The sequence below is a fragment of the Poecilia latipinna genome, unplaced genomic scaffold (assembly GCF_001443285.1).
Source record: "Poecilia latipinna isolate Pla-1442-1.1 unplaced genomic scaffold, P_latipinna-1.0 Scaffold1369, whole genome shotgun sequence".
NCBI classification, from domain to species: domain Eukaryota; kingdom Metazoa; phylum Chordata; class Actinopteri; order Cyprinodontiformes; family Poeciliidae; genus Poecilia; species Poecilia latipinna.
The window spans coordinates 162,114-177,609 of record NW_015113985.1 but is presented as its reverse complement, the minus strand read 5'-3'; the positions used below and the strand labels follow the sequence as shown (position 1 = coordinate 177,609).

General features: G+C 37.0%; 1 long non-coding RNA gene across 2 annotated transcripts in view; it reads left to right on the top strand.

Moving 5' to 3' along the window:
* The first annotated feature begins 3,803 nt into the window (after window positions 1-3,803).
* Window positions 3,804-15,496, top strand: part of LOC106962089 (uncharacterized) — a 30,069-nt gene continuing 18,376 nt past the window's right edge. For both annotated transcript variants that reach the window (XR_001427898.1, XR_001427897.1), the window contains exons 1-2: window positions 3,804-3,934; window positions 5,592-5,674. This is a non-coding gene — a long non-coding RNA (uncharacterized LOC106962089). The remainder of the gene's footprint in view (window positions 3,935-5,591; window positions 5,675-15,496) is intronic.

Sequence of the window (15,496 nt, the reverse complement as noted above, 5' to 3'; positions counted from 1 at the left end):
TTCGATTCCAGGTTCGATTCCAGCTTCCACATGTTGATGTGCTCCTGGGCAAGGTACTTAACTCCAAACTTCCTACGTATCGGCGTGTGTGTGTGAATGGGTGAATGTGACTCTAGTATAAAGCGCTTTGAGTGGTCAAAATGATTGAAAAATGCTATATAAGTTCAGTCTATTTACTTCACTTTTTCCACATTTTGTAATGTTACAGCCTTACTCCAAATTTTATTCAATTAACCTTTCCTCAAAATTCTACACACAAATACTTCTGTATGACAATGTGGGAAAAGTTTGATTGTTTTGACTTCAAGATGTTGTTTTCTGGCAGCCATTTGAGTTTTGGACTCAGTCTTGGTGTTTTGGATGAAAAATACCTTTTAGTTTTAGTCAGTGTTAATCATTTCTAGATGGGATAGTTTTAGTATAATTTTGGTCTTCATAAAGTTGGTGTAAAAACAAGAATTAGTCTTTGCAACTTGAACTGAGTTCTGAAACCACTCCTTTGAGATCTTGGTCATGTGTTTGAGTCATTGCCGGCTAAAGAGTGAACCGTCGCCCCTGTTGGAGGTCAAGAATGTACCTCGGCAGATTTTAATCTAGGATGCTATTGCATCCAGCTTTCCTTCTATCCCGGCTTCCAGATCCTGTAAAATATCCCCATAGCATGAACTGTCACCATCGTGCTTCACTGTGGGGATGGTATTGGCCTGGCAATGAGCCCTTCCTGGTTTCCTCCAAATATGATGCCAAAGAATTCAATCTTTGTCTCATCAGTCCAAAGTATCTTGTTTCTACTGGTCTGAGAATCCTTCAAGACAAACTCCAGGTGGTTTGCCATGGGCCTTTTATTAGGGAGTGTCTTCCATCTGGCCACACAGGTGGTGCATTGGTTGTCCTTCTGGAAGATTCTCCTCTCTCTGCAAAGGAAAGCCAGAGGTCTGACAGAGTGACCATTGGGTTCTTGGTCGCCTCCCGGACCTGTATCATTTTTGACTTTAAAGTTGTGTGCTACTTTGTAGTGGTCTGTAAACAAATCCAATTAAACTAAAGTTTGTAGCTGTGATGTGTCATATTGCAAGAAAGGAACTCTTCTATATGGCATATTATAGATATGGAGTACCTAAAGGTTAACACAAATATGAGCGAAAATTGTGTTTTTTTCTTTTATCTTTCCTTTAAACATTTTTCTCTTAATGATGTTGTCATTAGACGAAACAAGAAAAGTTTGTGTTGTGACAATACACACTATTTCAGTAAATTACAAAGACATTGCTCGCTGCACAGGAATGTAATAACACACATATGAAACAGTCACATTTGATTAGGTTTGTGTTTTTTTTTTTGTTTTTTTTTGCTGCTGTGGGAAATTGATTTCATTGCGTCCAATTTAAAATCAAATGAAAGCTGGCAGTCTGAAGGCGTAGAAACACTACCTTTATCGCAGGACCCCTGCTGGATCCCCGCCGATGACCTGATACTCGGACCACAAACTTGAAATAGCTTGCCATTAGAGCTGAGATGAAGGTTCCTGATACGAGTGGCTCAGGTTGGTGGACTGACTTCAGCCCACGCAGCTCATTATTTTTAATTAGCCCCACCTTTTCAGCTCGTCCGTTTTTATGACAGTGCGTCATTAAGCACCCGAACGCTGACTTTTAAATACAATCAGACGTTTGATGTTGAGTTTAACACATCAACTGACGTACATCTGCAGCCAAGGAGCACGGTTGTTAAACTTTGCGATTGTCTTTGTAAAGTTTGCTCTCACTTATTGTTTGGACAGACTGGAAACTTCATATGTTGTCACTAATTGTCTGTCTTAAAGCCTCTTTATGTAAGGATAAGGTAATGAAGGAGAATAACTTTTACATCTAATGAGCTGTAGAAACGTGACATTACTGTTGCATTTTTTAAAGTAGTCTGTTTCCATACAGAACTTTGGCCACTTCTCAAGGCTCGCTGGTCAATTGTGAGTGATTTTATGTGCTAGTTATTCACTGACTTGCTTATTTAGCAGACACTAGAACTTTTATTATATTGATAAGTTACATATTAGTGACTATTTTATGCCTCTAAATAAATATAGAATAGTGATGGGCCTATTGTTTGACACAAAATGTTTTGAAACAATGACTCATGGAAGTTTTAAAATTCAGATTTTCTAACTTCCTTCCTAAAATACTGCTAATGGATTAGCAGTATTTTAGGAAGAGAGTTGTTTTTTTGTTAGGTTGTTGATTATGTTTGTCCTCTGTAATATTGCCACAGCTAGAGACTCTAGTTTTTACATTTTTGTTTTTTTGCATTAAAAGCACAGAGACGTTCAGTAGCGGCTCCTTTGTCTGGAAAATGTAATTAAAAAATAAAATACGCCTACAGTAACACAACCTTACTTTTTATTCAGCCTCTGTGATTCCTATTTTTCATTATTCACAGCCATGCTTGTTGGTTCCAGGCTGCACAAGGTATTGTATAATAGAGCTGACTTTAAAACAGATTGAAACAAGGCACTTTTTAAAGGAGATAAATAACACCAGGCATCTCTTTGACAAAAACACACATTTTAATTCCGACACGAGACAACAGATTTGAACCATTTTTCAGTTTGATATTTTGTAGCATTTTGTTATAATTTTTGCATCAGAAATATCTGCTGCTACCTCTACTTCTGCAAACTTAATGCGTCTTAAGTCGATTTCAGATATGGGATGTGGATTATTAATGGTTTTGACAACATGGATTTTAGCACATTTATGATGTTGCTCTTCACAGCCTCAACTGTAGTTCATACTGTACAGTTAGAATCGAATACAAACACAGATACACACACAAATAATTGAAGCGGGTGAAGGTCGTATAAAAACAAGTTATAATTATATCAATTTAACCTGCCTACTTTGATTCTGGATTTAATAAAGTCAATCACACAATCTCCAGATAGACATTTTGTAGAGCAAATATGCAATGGCACATCTACCAACCGTCTTCTCTACGTGGTATACCTGAAATTCCAAAAGGCAAGACATGTAAGAAAGAAACAAAACTGCATATGACAAATGTTTTTCACCCAGGTTATGTTTCTGCCACCAGTCAAATGTTTCTGAAGTGGCCGTAGACAACATATTCCATGTTGACAGCACAAAGGCTCTCAAAAAGACCTATATGAAACCTCATGCAAGCCTTTATTTTTGACCCATCCAACACTAAGCTGTTCTAAGACAACATGGTTAAAGTATGGGTTTGAATTGTTCAAAGTCATAGTTCAATGGATAAGCCTCTGAACATAAAAATCATTCAGTTTTTAGAAAAATCTCCATTATCATCATCAAGAAATTGAAAAAGGAAGTTCACACTCAGCTTTAATACAGTTTAGAAGTATGACTTGTAAATGTTGACTTTATGACCAACTCTTTAGTCAAAATGAAAACTTTACATATAGCTAACATTAGCTTTAACAAACTACTTGGCATGTAAAAGGTGAATGTTAGCTTGATTGAACAAACTCATTCTCTAGTGAGAACAAGCTTCATTAACACAACTTGTTGACATTGATATTGTTATACGGCATCATCTTATCAGTTCTTGTTTTCTTTTGAGGAACAGATTCAGAATTACAATTATTTACATTGCAAAAGCAAAAATAAAAAATAAAAAGCAAAAAAAAAGACATAAATAAATCATCTCGTGACTTCCGAAAGCAAACTACCCAGTACGACTGCCAAGTCGTTTATGCTGGTTTCTAGATAACAGACTACATGAAGAGGCCATCTTCCTCTCCAATTTAAAAAACAATATCTGAGCAACTGTTGAACCAAGTTACACTACATCCGGGTTCCACACACTCCATTTTTAGAGGATTAAAGATAAAAGACTGGATTCAAATGCCTTCATTTGCCAAGTGCATGTTTCTAATCAGGAATTAGAACCTTTGTAATAAGTGAGTGATGAACAGTTTCTCCTTCTCAATAAATCTTATAGATATTTGCTTTGAGGATACAAATAAGGGGCAGATGGAATTAGCCTAGAAATGAGAGCAGGGTGGGGTATGAGAAATGTGTCACTAGGGGTCGACGTCTTTTTGTGGAACATAAGTCCCATTTATCCCAAATTACGGCGGGCGCATGGCTGACTTACTTTGATGCTCTTCTTGTTGGAGTGCAAAGGGATGAGGGTGACTGTAAAACCATGAGCCAACCATGCTGCTAGCACTTCACAACAACTGATAGGCAGAAGTAAGAGCACTGCCCTCCACAAATAATGATCCATACGGAACATGGTTCGCTACATAATAAAAACATACTTTAATGAAGCTTCGAGGCAGAGAAATTTTCCTCAAGGAATTTTAATAATCGAATCACTCGGGGAATCGTTTAAGCCCTAGTCAATACTTTGTAGAACAGCCTTTCAATCAACAACTCTTCCCAATGATTCTCTATTAGACCACGTTGACACAGCAGCTTCTCAATTCCAACTTCTTGCTAAAATCAGAGCCATGAGTGGTGGGATTGTGATGTGATACACGTCTGTGAAACTGACTACATTCATAATGTCGTAGTTATGATTTTATTTTAGTCAACGTTCACTTCCTGTCTGCCTTTTTCTGTCATGATGTATGTCTCACGTCAACAACATAAAAGTTGAATAACATTTTACATGACTGTTCAGACACTTTGAAAATGATCACAGTGAGTTTTTTGGGGGGTGAGAAGATCGGAATTCAGACTGTTGTGAAAAATTTGGACACGGGTTGCTAATGAGCAAAGATATTTTATTTATCCATTACGGTACTTTATCCATTCTATTGTAGCCCAGGTCAGATTCAGACTCATTCTTCCCTGATTTCCAGGTAGTTAGCTCTAACAATCTAACAATGTAAAACCCCTGGTGAAGAAATAAAAAAAGCATCCCCACAGCATGATGTTACCACCGCCGTGTTTCACCATGGTGGTGGCGTTGTTCAGTTACATTTCCACCGTATACCAAATATTCAGAGCAAAAGTAGAATTTTAGAGCAGAGCGCCTTCTCCTGCGTGTGTCACGTTGTTTCACACACATAACCCTTGCCTTCAGATTCTCCACAACTTTACCCCTGACCTGTCTGCTGCATTGCTTCATGATGCGTTTTGTTCACAAGTGTTCTCCAAAAAGCCTCCAACACCTTCACAGAACAGCTGGGCTTATAATGAGATTAAGTCGCACACAAACAGACTCTGTTTATTAATGAAGGGGGGTGAACTTTAGTGCTCTGCACAATTTTCAGATTTTGAATAACTGGTTTGTGGGGGGTGGTGGGGAGTGAAAACCAAGAATTATTATTAATATTTTTGCAATAATATTTTTTATAGATATTAGTTTCTATAAATATATTAAAAATGCAATTAAATTATTTATTAGCCATAATTTTAATTGAAGGCAGAATCCTAAGATATGTCAGCGTTACATTAAAAGTAGAATTAGATGCAAAGTGACACAGCTGTACATGTACCACTGCTGTCACTTCTTTTCACTCAGATGGAGATTTGAGCTTCTTTTCAAATCGAGGTTGCTGTTTTCTTCTTCTTCTAACTAAGTCAATATTGTTTCTGTTACCTCAGGATTATGACGACGGCTACGGAACCGCTTACGATGACCAAGGGTATGAGTCTTACGACAACAGCTACAGTAATCAAGGACAAAAGTAAGTTGCTGCATTTTTTAAAATCAAATTATCTTCATGATAATTTGTTCTGAGGATGTACAGTTAAGTCAGAAATTATGCACACTTCTGGTGGATTTTGATTTATTCAACAAAGAGGTTTGTATCTGAAAGGAAATTAGATAAGGAAAAAAGTTGCAAAAGGAGCTTAAATTAAAAAAAACTGTTTATATTGTATTGAGAATGGCATATTGAACAATCATTTTTATCCTCTTTAATACTTAATTGAAAATGCTACACTAGTCAAACCTTTTCTGAATAGCTTGTACTCATGTTTTAAATAGTATATTAATGATCTCAGCTTTGGTGATCAGCTTTAGGAGGCCGGAAGGCCTCTTTGCCATCACCCTAATCAGGTTCAAGTAAAGAATCCAACTGGGTCAGCTCCAAAATGTTAAAATTCCTTCCTTAAATCTCTGCGTTTCTTTAAAAATCCCGCATCAAATATCAGATAACTTGTTTGACGTCTATTCAGTTAACATGAGTTCAACTATAGAACATTTTACCTGCAAAGGCATCTTGCAAAAGAAGTATTTTAGCTGCACAATACATTGACAGATTCATGTAATTTCAGAGCAAAGAATAGAAATGAAAACTGACTTTTATATGCTAGAAAGAAAACATAAGACATCTGGCAGCCAAACTATACAATAAATTAGTCAGTTCTGTCAAAGTTATGAGGCTGTTAAAAAGGATTTAAAATTGGAAATCTAAATCACGGTTTCTTCCAGTCAACGCTGAAGCACTTTTTGCCTGCCAGCCGCAGTGCAGATAAAAAAAGAAAAGGTAAAAAAAAAAGACTTTAAAGTCACCTACCTTTTGTCTTTCACCTAAAAAATATTTGGCTTTATTGAGACCCAAAATTTCCCACTGCTGGTACTGTCAGCTTGTACCACACCTGGTGCTGCACTGCCAAAAACAATAGTTACCTGGTATTCCAGCTAATAATAATAATAATAATAATAATAATAATAATAATAATAATAATAATACATTTAATATGTATAGCTTTCCTAAACACAAGAATCAAGTACAATTAGAAACAGAACACCAAATAAACCAAACAGTCATAAATAGAGGAGAGAAAAGTTGTTGTGTGTTTTTAGATGTAATTTTGAATGTTGATAGGTTTGTACAGTCAAGGTCCTGGCCAAAATTCAAACCAGAAACCTTCTATCCTTCTGCCACCAAAACCTGACGTGGAATGCTGGTTTTGTTTCATGGTTTGCATATTTTGCTTTTTAAAAGAAATGCCATTAACTTTTTCACATTAAAGTCAGAGACATTGTTGTATTTCCGTAAGAATTTACTGCATCATTGTGAAGTGAAAGAAATAAGGTGGTTTTGAAATTCTTTTGCTTATAAAAACAAAAATGTAAATATGCCATCCATTTGTTTTAACCCTCCCTAAGTTAAGTGCGGTTTCTTCTGGAAAACCATAAACATAACTTTTTATGGCCTCATTCATGCCACTCCTTTCTCGTATATGTTGCTATACGTTTTGCTTGTAGGCTGTAAACAGATTTAATCATCCCTGAGTCTTTAACTGTATCCAGAAGTCATATTTTGTCCTCTAGTCTGTCACTTAAAACCCCAATTAAATGTATTGAAGTTTATGGTTGTAATGTGACAAAATGTGAAACATTAAAAGGGCATAGCTAATTCTGCTAAGAACCACATAACCCACACCTAGCAGATTTGATTTCCTAAATTCATGGTTGTTGTTTTTTTTCACTCTGATTTTATATGAGGTTATTTTTTGTTTTGTTTCTTTCCTTCTGTGTATTAACTTCAGTCTTAAAGAGTTTCTAAACAGCCTGAAGGCGTGCACTGAATCCTCATTCCGGTATACTTATGTGTCTCAAAGGATGAAGTGTTTTATTGCAGATCAGTTTAGGGCAGGGAGTTTTATTCATTCATGGCATTTAGCCTCGAGTGAATAACAATGATCACGTAACGTTGATATTTTAAATATAGTTTCAAGACTGTTAAAAAAAAGAGAACACAATAGAATTCAGTTGGTGACGTACAGAAACTATGTGTGTCCTTTTGGGTGAAGTTATTAGGAGTTTTAGTCATTTGTTTTCATCAGCTCATAAAATAGATGTTCACAAGTTCTTAAGTCTTTGAGAGAGAAGTGCAAGTCAAGTCTCAAGTCTTTTAAAGACATTCTAAAATTGGATTTATAACACTTAGTCAAGCTAAAACACTGAACTGCTGCTGAACACTTTTTTTTTCTTTAGCCTAAATTTGCCAATAAACCCTTTAGATTTTTTTAATTCTGGATATTTAAATAACTTCTCTAAATTATGTGCAAAAATTAATACAATATGTCGTTGAAACCACTAAAAACATTCATATTTATTTACCTTCAAAGAAAAATTATAGATTAACTTAAAATCAGTTAATCCTGGTTTTATTTTTGGAGAACAGGGAGAAACCGTCAAGAAACATTACGGAAAACCCATACTTGCATATTGTTTCCGTGACAACCAGTCATTAGTATACCCTACAGTGACTTAAATAGGGAAACATTAATCATCTAGTCAGATAATCAACACTTAGCAGCTCACTTTCGCTCCTGATTACGCGAGATAAAGATTGTTCCTTGGACTCAAGTCCCAGAGCCGCAGTCTTAGTCAAATCAGAAATCCTTGTTTTAGGAGCAAGTCAGAGTCACAGATTTTATCTTTCAATAAAAAATGAAATCTTGCATTGTCACCTCACACTTCTGAGAAAGAAAGAGGTTCAAAAAGTTGAGCTTTGTTGCTACCAAGAAGCTAAAATTTGAATTTAAATGAAAAATCTAAGTCAGTGATGTGGTCACAGCTCGGCTCCTTCTCATTGTGATCTAAATATCCTAACTTGGATCACATTTAAATGATCCGACTTGAGTTGCATTGTGCTTACCGTGTTTGGCATGTCATTGTGAAATAAACTACCACAATGGGATGCGGTTGCTTTTAACACAGGGCCGTGCGCGGCTAAAAGCAGAATATCGATCTGTCTTATAACCATGCAGCTATCACACTCTCCAAGCCGCACAAGGTCAGAGGCTTTTGTCTCTTACTGTATTCTATCAGCACACAATGTGCTGGACATTAACGCACGCCAGTCTATAGGACATCAAAGAGAAGAATGCTTGTTGCCACATTTACGATGTTAAAAAAATAAATAATAAAAAAAATCCACCTGAATTGGCAGCAGCTGGTTTTAGAAAAGAAAAAAAAAAATGTCTCCAGGAGGAAAACGGCAACATCATTCTGTCCCTCTGGCTTTTGTTGAGGAGGGTGGTCGATGTTTGCTTTTGTAGAGGTGTCAGGTTGTATGTCACCAGGCTTCATCCATCTTTTCTGCCATCTCTCCTTTTTTTTCTGGTCAATATCACACACACGTGTGCGCGCGCACGCACTCACACACAGACACACACACACATGCAGCCTTCCGCCTCCCCGATCGGCGAACTTTTTTTCTTTTTTTTTATCTCAGAAGTGTCGGTGCTGGGTTGGGGTGAGGAGGGAGAACTCGGTTCCGCCTCGGGAGTCGGCAGCTATTTTCCTTTTTAAAAAGCGACCCCGTGAATAACGACGGGCTCTGCCTTGGTTGCCAGGTTGGGTGAGAGCGCAGAAGGGAAAAAAAAAGAGAGAGAGTCTGTCATGTAGATGCTGGAGGCTGGGTGGACTTAAAGAGATTTTCATGTCTGTTGTCTGGCGGGAGACGAAGCGACTAATAGGGCCCAGACATAGAAGCTTTTGCCTCCAGAGACGACTGATTCACTTACTTCTTCTCTTATTTGTGTCCTTTATCCTGGATTTGCTTGGAAAGCTACTGTTACTGCGGGCTGACATTGAGCATGTGCGCGTCGGAGGCTTCATGCAGTTTTGATGAGTGGAGATGGAGTGATCACATTACCTTTGTTTACACAAAGGCATTTCTAAACCTATAAGCGGTGCCATTTATTAATATTGTAAAACATGCTAGTAGTGCCGTACAGGGACGTTAAAAGAGTATTTGCTCCCTGACAGGTTTCTTCTGATTTTGTATTTATATTTGATTTAAAAAATACCCCAAAATCAATTTTGAAAAGCTATTTTTGAATAATGATTTGATTTATTGAAAGCACAAACCTGTCTATACTAACTTTGATTTGTGTGAAAAAGGTAACTACAACACTACATAGTTCCTTCTGTGTTTCTGAGCCGTTCACTTTCTGGAGTGATTCAGATTGTTGTCCGACTGCATTAACCCAACTGTGCCTAAGCTTGAGGTTTGACTGCTGATTTTATGTTTTTTTGCCTTTTAAAAGTCCTACTTCTGTCTTGTCAACCCACTGGAGATTTTCCTGAAACTCTTCTCTGTTTGAACTGGAGTGATTTTCACATTTGAATTTTCACACATGCACCACTTTTGCCTCCTATTTTTTGTTAGTGCTAAATTAAAAATACTGACCTTAACTGAAGTCAGTAGCTATGTTTCTCTCCAATAGTCAGGTGAATTTTTTACCGCCTTTTAAAATGGGGCAAAAAAAGAAAAAGAAAACGTGAACAAGGCGTGTTTCCATCTGCTGGATTGGAGTGGAGATGCACCAATCTGATATTAATATCAGTATCTTATATTTAGAATTCCTAATTGCATTTTCGGAACCATTTGAAAAAAGGTTTGTTGCAGTTTATTTTCATGTTTGACCAATATAGTCAACCTATTGTTTATTTCAATTTCTTTATTATTGTTTTAACATTGACTGTTCTACTAATAATTGCACAGACTGAACAAATTAAAGTTGCTTTTACATGTTTGACCAAGCTTGTGAAGCTGTTGGTGTATTGAAGTGCTGTACTGGTGCTGAGTTATCAGATTAAGTTGTAATTCAGTACAAGTCTCCATATTTTAAAAAGAAACATTTAACTCTTCATCTGTTTTTCTGCATTGGATCAGTGTCAGCCGGTGCTAAACCTCAGATATCTGAAGTGAAAAAAGTGGATCGGTGCATCCCTAGACAAGACATAGCACAATCTAAAAGTGAGAATTAGCATTTTCATGGCAGTAAGCTTTATGGAAATAGTGTTTTTGTCTATAATTCTATTAAAAAGAAAACTTTGAATCCCTATAGATTCACAGCTGTTTTTAACTTTGCGACGGACAAAGATAGACGTCATTTTCTCTCCAAGCCCAAGCACAGTCATAGCAGGTCCCATCTGCAGCAGGGCCCAGAGGAGAGTATATATATACATATATATGTGTGTGTGTGTGTGTGTGTGTGTATTTGTTTGTGTAGGTGAGTGTGTTTGTGTATACGTATGTGGACTTGAAGTCTCCTAACAATGTTTCTGGCAGCCTAAGGAGCTCCCAGTCACCAGCCTGAGCTCCCGACTGTGTGGCAGGATTTCACTTGCCGCAGGATAACAAGCTGAACAATTTACAATCTCTCTGTCATGGTATTACCCTGGTGGCTCCCGCCAGGAGCAGGCCTGCCTTTTTGTGAGCAGGAAGGAAAAAGGAGAAGGCTGAAGGCTCGCAGGCTCCCCAACTGGTTTTGATGCCGCACCAGATACGATAATTAACTGGAAAAACATTTGTGTTGATGTAAGGAAAGCAGCTGCAGAAGGGTGATGTGTCGTTCACTTTCAGATCTTCAGTACAATCCTGCTACATGCGGTGAGGCATTATCTTTCTTAGATCTATTGATTCAGCGTAGCATAAATGCATTTCATTGATTTTTATCCACTATTGTGGCTAAAAATGTCGACAACTGATTCCTTGCTTTCCACACACGTTGTTGGTGCTCGGTGCTCATCTGACCGTTTTCACTCTGGGAATGAAATATACCAAATACATTTTATAACAACCTGAAATATTCTCATTTATTTTTTGTTTTGTGTATATATTAATTTTGTCTGATTAACAGATTACAATTTAAAAGCAAACTATCAAACATATACAAAAATGCAATTTTCTTTTAGGGTTTGACAGCTTTGAAAAGTCCAGAAAGGAAAATTCCAGAAGAAGTGTTGGCACCTATTTTGAATTACCTCAAATTTACTGATTGGTACCACAATAATGTATATCACTTTTTCTGCATACAGTAATATACTAATAACTTCTTCAGTTTTCAGCAGATTTTGCTTTGCTCAATGTACATCAGAAATTTAAAGTTTTTTTTTCTTGATCTCATTTGGTTCACTGGAAGATTTAACTTTATCTTTATTTTATATCAGAAAGGAGCTATAACCCTGTAGCATTCACAACTATAAAACATAATTTAATGTTGATATTTGCTCAGTGAGTTTTTTTCCCAGTGGAAGAATAGAAAGTTCAATTGTCTACCATTGAACGCACCGTTAAAAATCTGATTTTTAAAATGAGCATGAAAGCAACTTTTTATGATATTAGCTTCTAAATGGATGTTTTTACAATCAAGTTTAGAGTTTATGGAGCCAGTCTATGAAATGAAAATAATAGCTGTGGTCTGGCTGTTGTTTTACCCACCAGCCATTGCATTGGAGTCAAAGCTGTGTAAATGTTTATTATTATTATTATTATTATTATTATTATTATTATTATTATTATTATTATTATTACTACTATTCACTAGAAATACAGCTGAAATGAGAAGTTTAACCTTTTTTCCTCACTGACTGAAGTTAGAACAGGTCACATTTCTCTTGTCTAAGATCAGTTAAATTTACCAATAACATTTCTGTTTGCAAAATACCACAATAATGAAAGAAAGAAATAGAACCAACTTTATCCATTAAGTTTGTGGGCACAAACAGGAAAGTTTACTTTTGCTCACATTGTAGCCACAGTCACAAACAGGAAACTACAGTATATAATGAAAAATACTTAGTGAGTCAGGGCTAAGGGAGGAAGAAGGAAATAGAGCAGTATTTAGAACATGTCAGAGATTTCTTTATTAATGTCTTCACAATACAAAGTGTAAACACATTTTCTCAGTATTTTGTAGCATTGCCTTAGAACAGTATGATTTTGGTCAAAGGTTTTGAATTTTTTTCCACAATCTTCTGACCAGTAGTTTGCTGGGGTTCTGGTCCAGTTCTCATGACAGAACTTGCTCACATACACCAAAACATTGACTTTGTTGTCTTTTGCTGATTTTGCTCCAGCAGTGAAACAAAAAGGTGGATGTGTCTTTTATTCGTTGGATGTCAACTTCTGGTCTCAAATGTATTTAACCTGCAAACTCGTATTTAATGTGATTTGCTTCTATTTGACATACAAACTGCAGTTCTCCTCCCAAACTGTAGGAGTCACTATTTAAATGCCTTTAGTCCTGCAGGAGTTCATTTAAAAAAACATAATTTCCATAATTTCTTGGAACAGATCGGACTCTTGATGTCAACCTTTGAAGCACAATAAGTTTTGATAGTTTCCTCTGTCACTTGCTCATTTAGGACATATTTTTGGTTGTGGATTAGAATAAATCATAGGATTTTTGCATTTTTATAACCTACAAAATCAGGTTAGAAGTTGTTCAGCACTCAAATAAAGTGCACTCTAAACGCCTAATATGAAGATGAGTTGTTTGCAGGGCAGTGGATATGATTTTGGTTTGGTTTTGTGATTGTTTTATTTGAGAGAAGTGTTGCCAAGAGCTAATTTATGTCTTATGTGCATTGTGTTGGGTTCTTTCAAAGCATGTGAAATGGTGTTTCATGAAGACACCCACAGAAAAATGTCTACTGATGTACGAATATATAAACATAGAACCTGTTGTCTAGCAACATCCAGTTTTTTATGAATTTTCTTTGGGGGGGGGAATAAATAAAAGGACTGACCAGCCTTCAGACATTACAGTAAGACTTCAAGAAATTGAGTCGACATCTTTAAAATATTCCATTTCCTTTCAAATACCTCCATCAATATTTATATCTAAAAGTGTCACGCTCTTGTGAAATAAACATCCTATGAATTTTCCAATAAATAAACACTCCTGTCTGTAGAATCCCTTCTCACAACAGACCTGTAATGTGTCCTGTATGTGGTTCATCATTGGTGCATACAGTGTCATGTCGTACAGCACGTCTATTGCACGTTTTACAACTGCGACAATGGTAAAATTATATTATCTGCTTTTAACATTTGCAAAAGGTTCTATGACACATCACGGTCTGAAGAGGCATGAGGAACAAACCCTGACAAATGAAACGAGACAAACTATGCACTGTACTGTACACATGGTGTCAAACAGAACAGCCAAGCTTGAGTCATTTAGACGTAATTAAATCTGAAAGGCAAATAAGGCCCTCGCAACATTAAGACATGAGACTTGAGCTTACAGGCTCCTTTTAGACGCCCTAAAGACATTTCACGACATTTCCATTTTTCAGAAGAGCGCCAGGCGCCCCGGGGAATCTCTCAGAACGTTACCTCGGCGTGACAGCCATGGCAGGCAGACCAAGAGCTTCCACATCGCATCCTCATCTCGCTGTGCTCGTAGACGAAAGGCAGCGGAGAGTTTCAGTTTGCCGTAACCAATCAGGTTCTAAGGTCAAGCAGGCTGGAGGGCGGTCTCTGGTGTAGGGAGCGTCTTTAATTTTATTAGATGAAGGGAGGATGCCTCTGTAGGGAGGCAGCAGCGGCAAAGGACACTTGGAGAGGTCAAGATGAGGGGACCTCTCAAAGCACAGGGGCGATCAAAGCATTATCTCATACTTGACGCTTTAAAAGATTCCTCGTGGTTCTTGCTTTGCGATGCTACCCTGGAGGCTGCATCTCAGAGGTCCACAGGCAATGTTTTATAAAAGAAAGATGAAACATGCAGAGGCATTAGTAAACCCTGGTGCAGGAGACGTGCGCAGAGGGGAGTGGCATGGTTTCCTAACTTTCATCATGTAGCACATTGGAATCACCTCCAAAACAAGCAGCGCTGCCAAAACAAAGCTCCCATAATGTCGTTTTTTCCTTCCTGCTGTTCCGAACAGGGCGGGTGATAATACGTTTTTCTGAAAGCAGAGGATCTGAGGTGAAGAGCATGATCCGTCTTGTATGCGTATTGCTTTCTTTGTTTTATGATGTTCAGCAGGATATGCAGTTGTGTTGGTGGGTTTGCAGGTCTGTGGGATTCCTGCACTTTTCTATATTTTCAAAACGGTTCTAGTCATTTCGTTCCTTTGCCCTTTTGCTGTTTTGGCCATTTTGTACCTCAATGTTCTCATTACAGAAAGCACCCAAAAAGTAGGATGTTTTGTAGTAACCAGTTATTATCCACAAGGATAACATTTCATTAAAACACATCGGTCTATTTTATTATGTTTTTGTACTTCAAGTCTGGCTGGTCTTCCGAGAATGAGCACTGAAAACAGTGTTCAAAATAAAAGCTCACAGCTTCCTAAAGGTTGAAAATAAAGCTGGACCACAGCTAATCATTTTAATTTTAGTTTTTTGTTTTATTGGTTGCCCAGTGTTAAAGTTCAATTTCATTACACTGAAAACAAACAAGGAAAACACAAAGAAACAGTCAACAAAGCACCAAACTTAAAAAAAAGTAATAAAACAAATTATAAGGCATTAGAATTCAAATAAAATAAAATGAGTTAAAGTAGAAATAAAACACTCAAGAATGGAAAATATTTCAACTTGAGCACAATTTCTTTGCTATGATACAAACATTTTGGCAGAAAAATGCCAAATGTAGGAAGGTAGATCAAACAGATTTGACTGACCCAGATTATAAAAGTTAATTATCTGATTGTTTGACCTATTAATAAACTGATACTCCCTGTTAGATGTATTTTAAAGTTTATTCTCTCCTTTTGTTTTAATGTTGCATCAAAGGACCTCTCA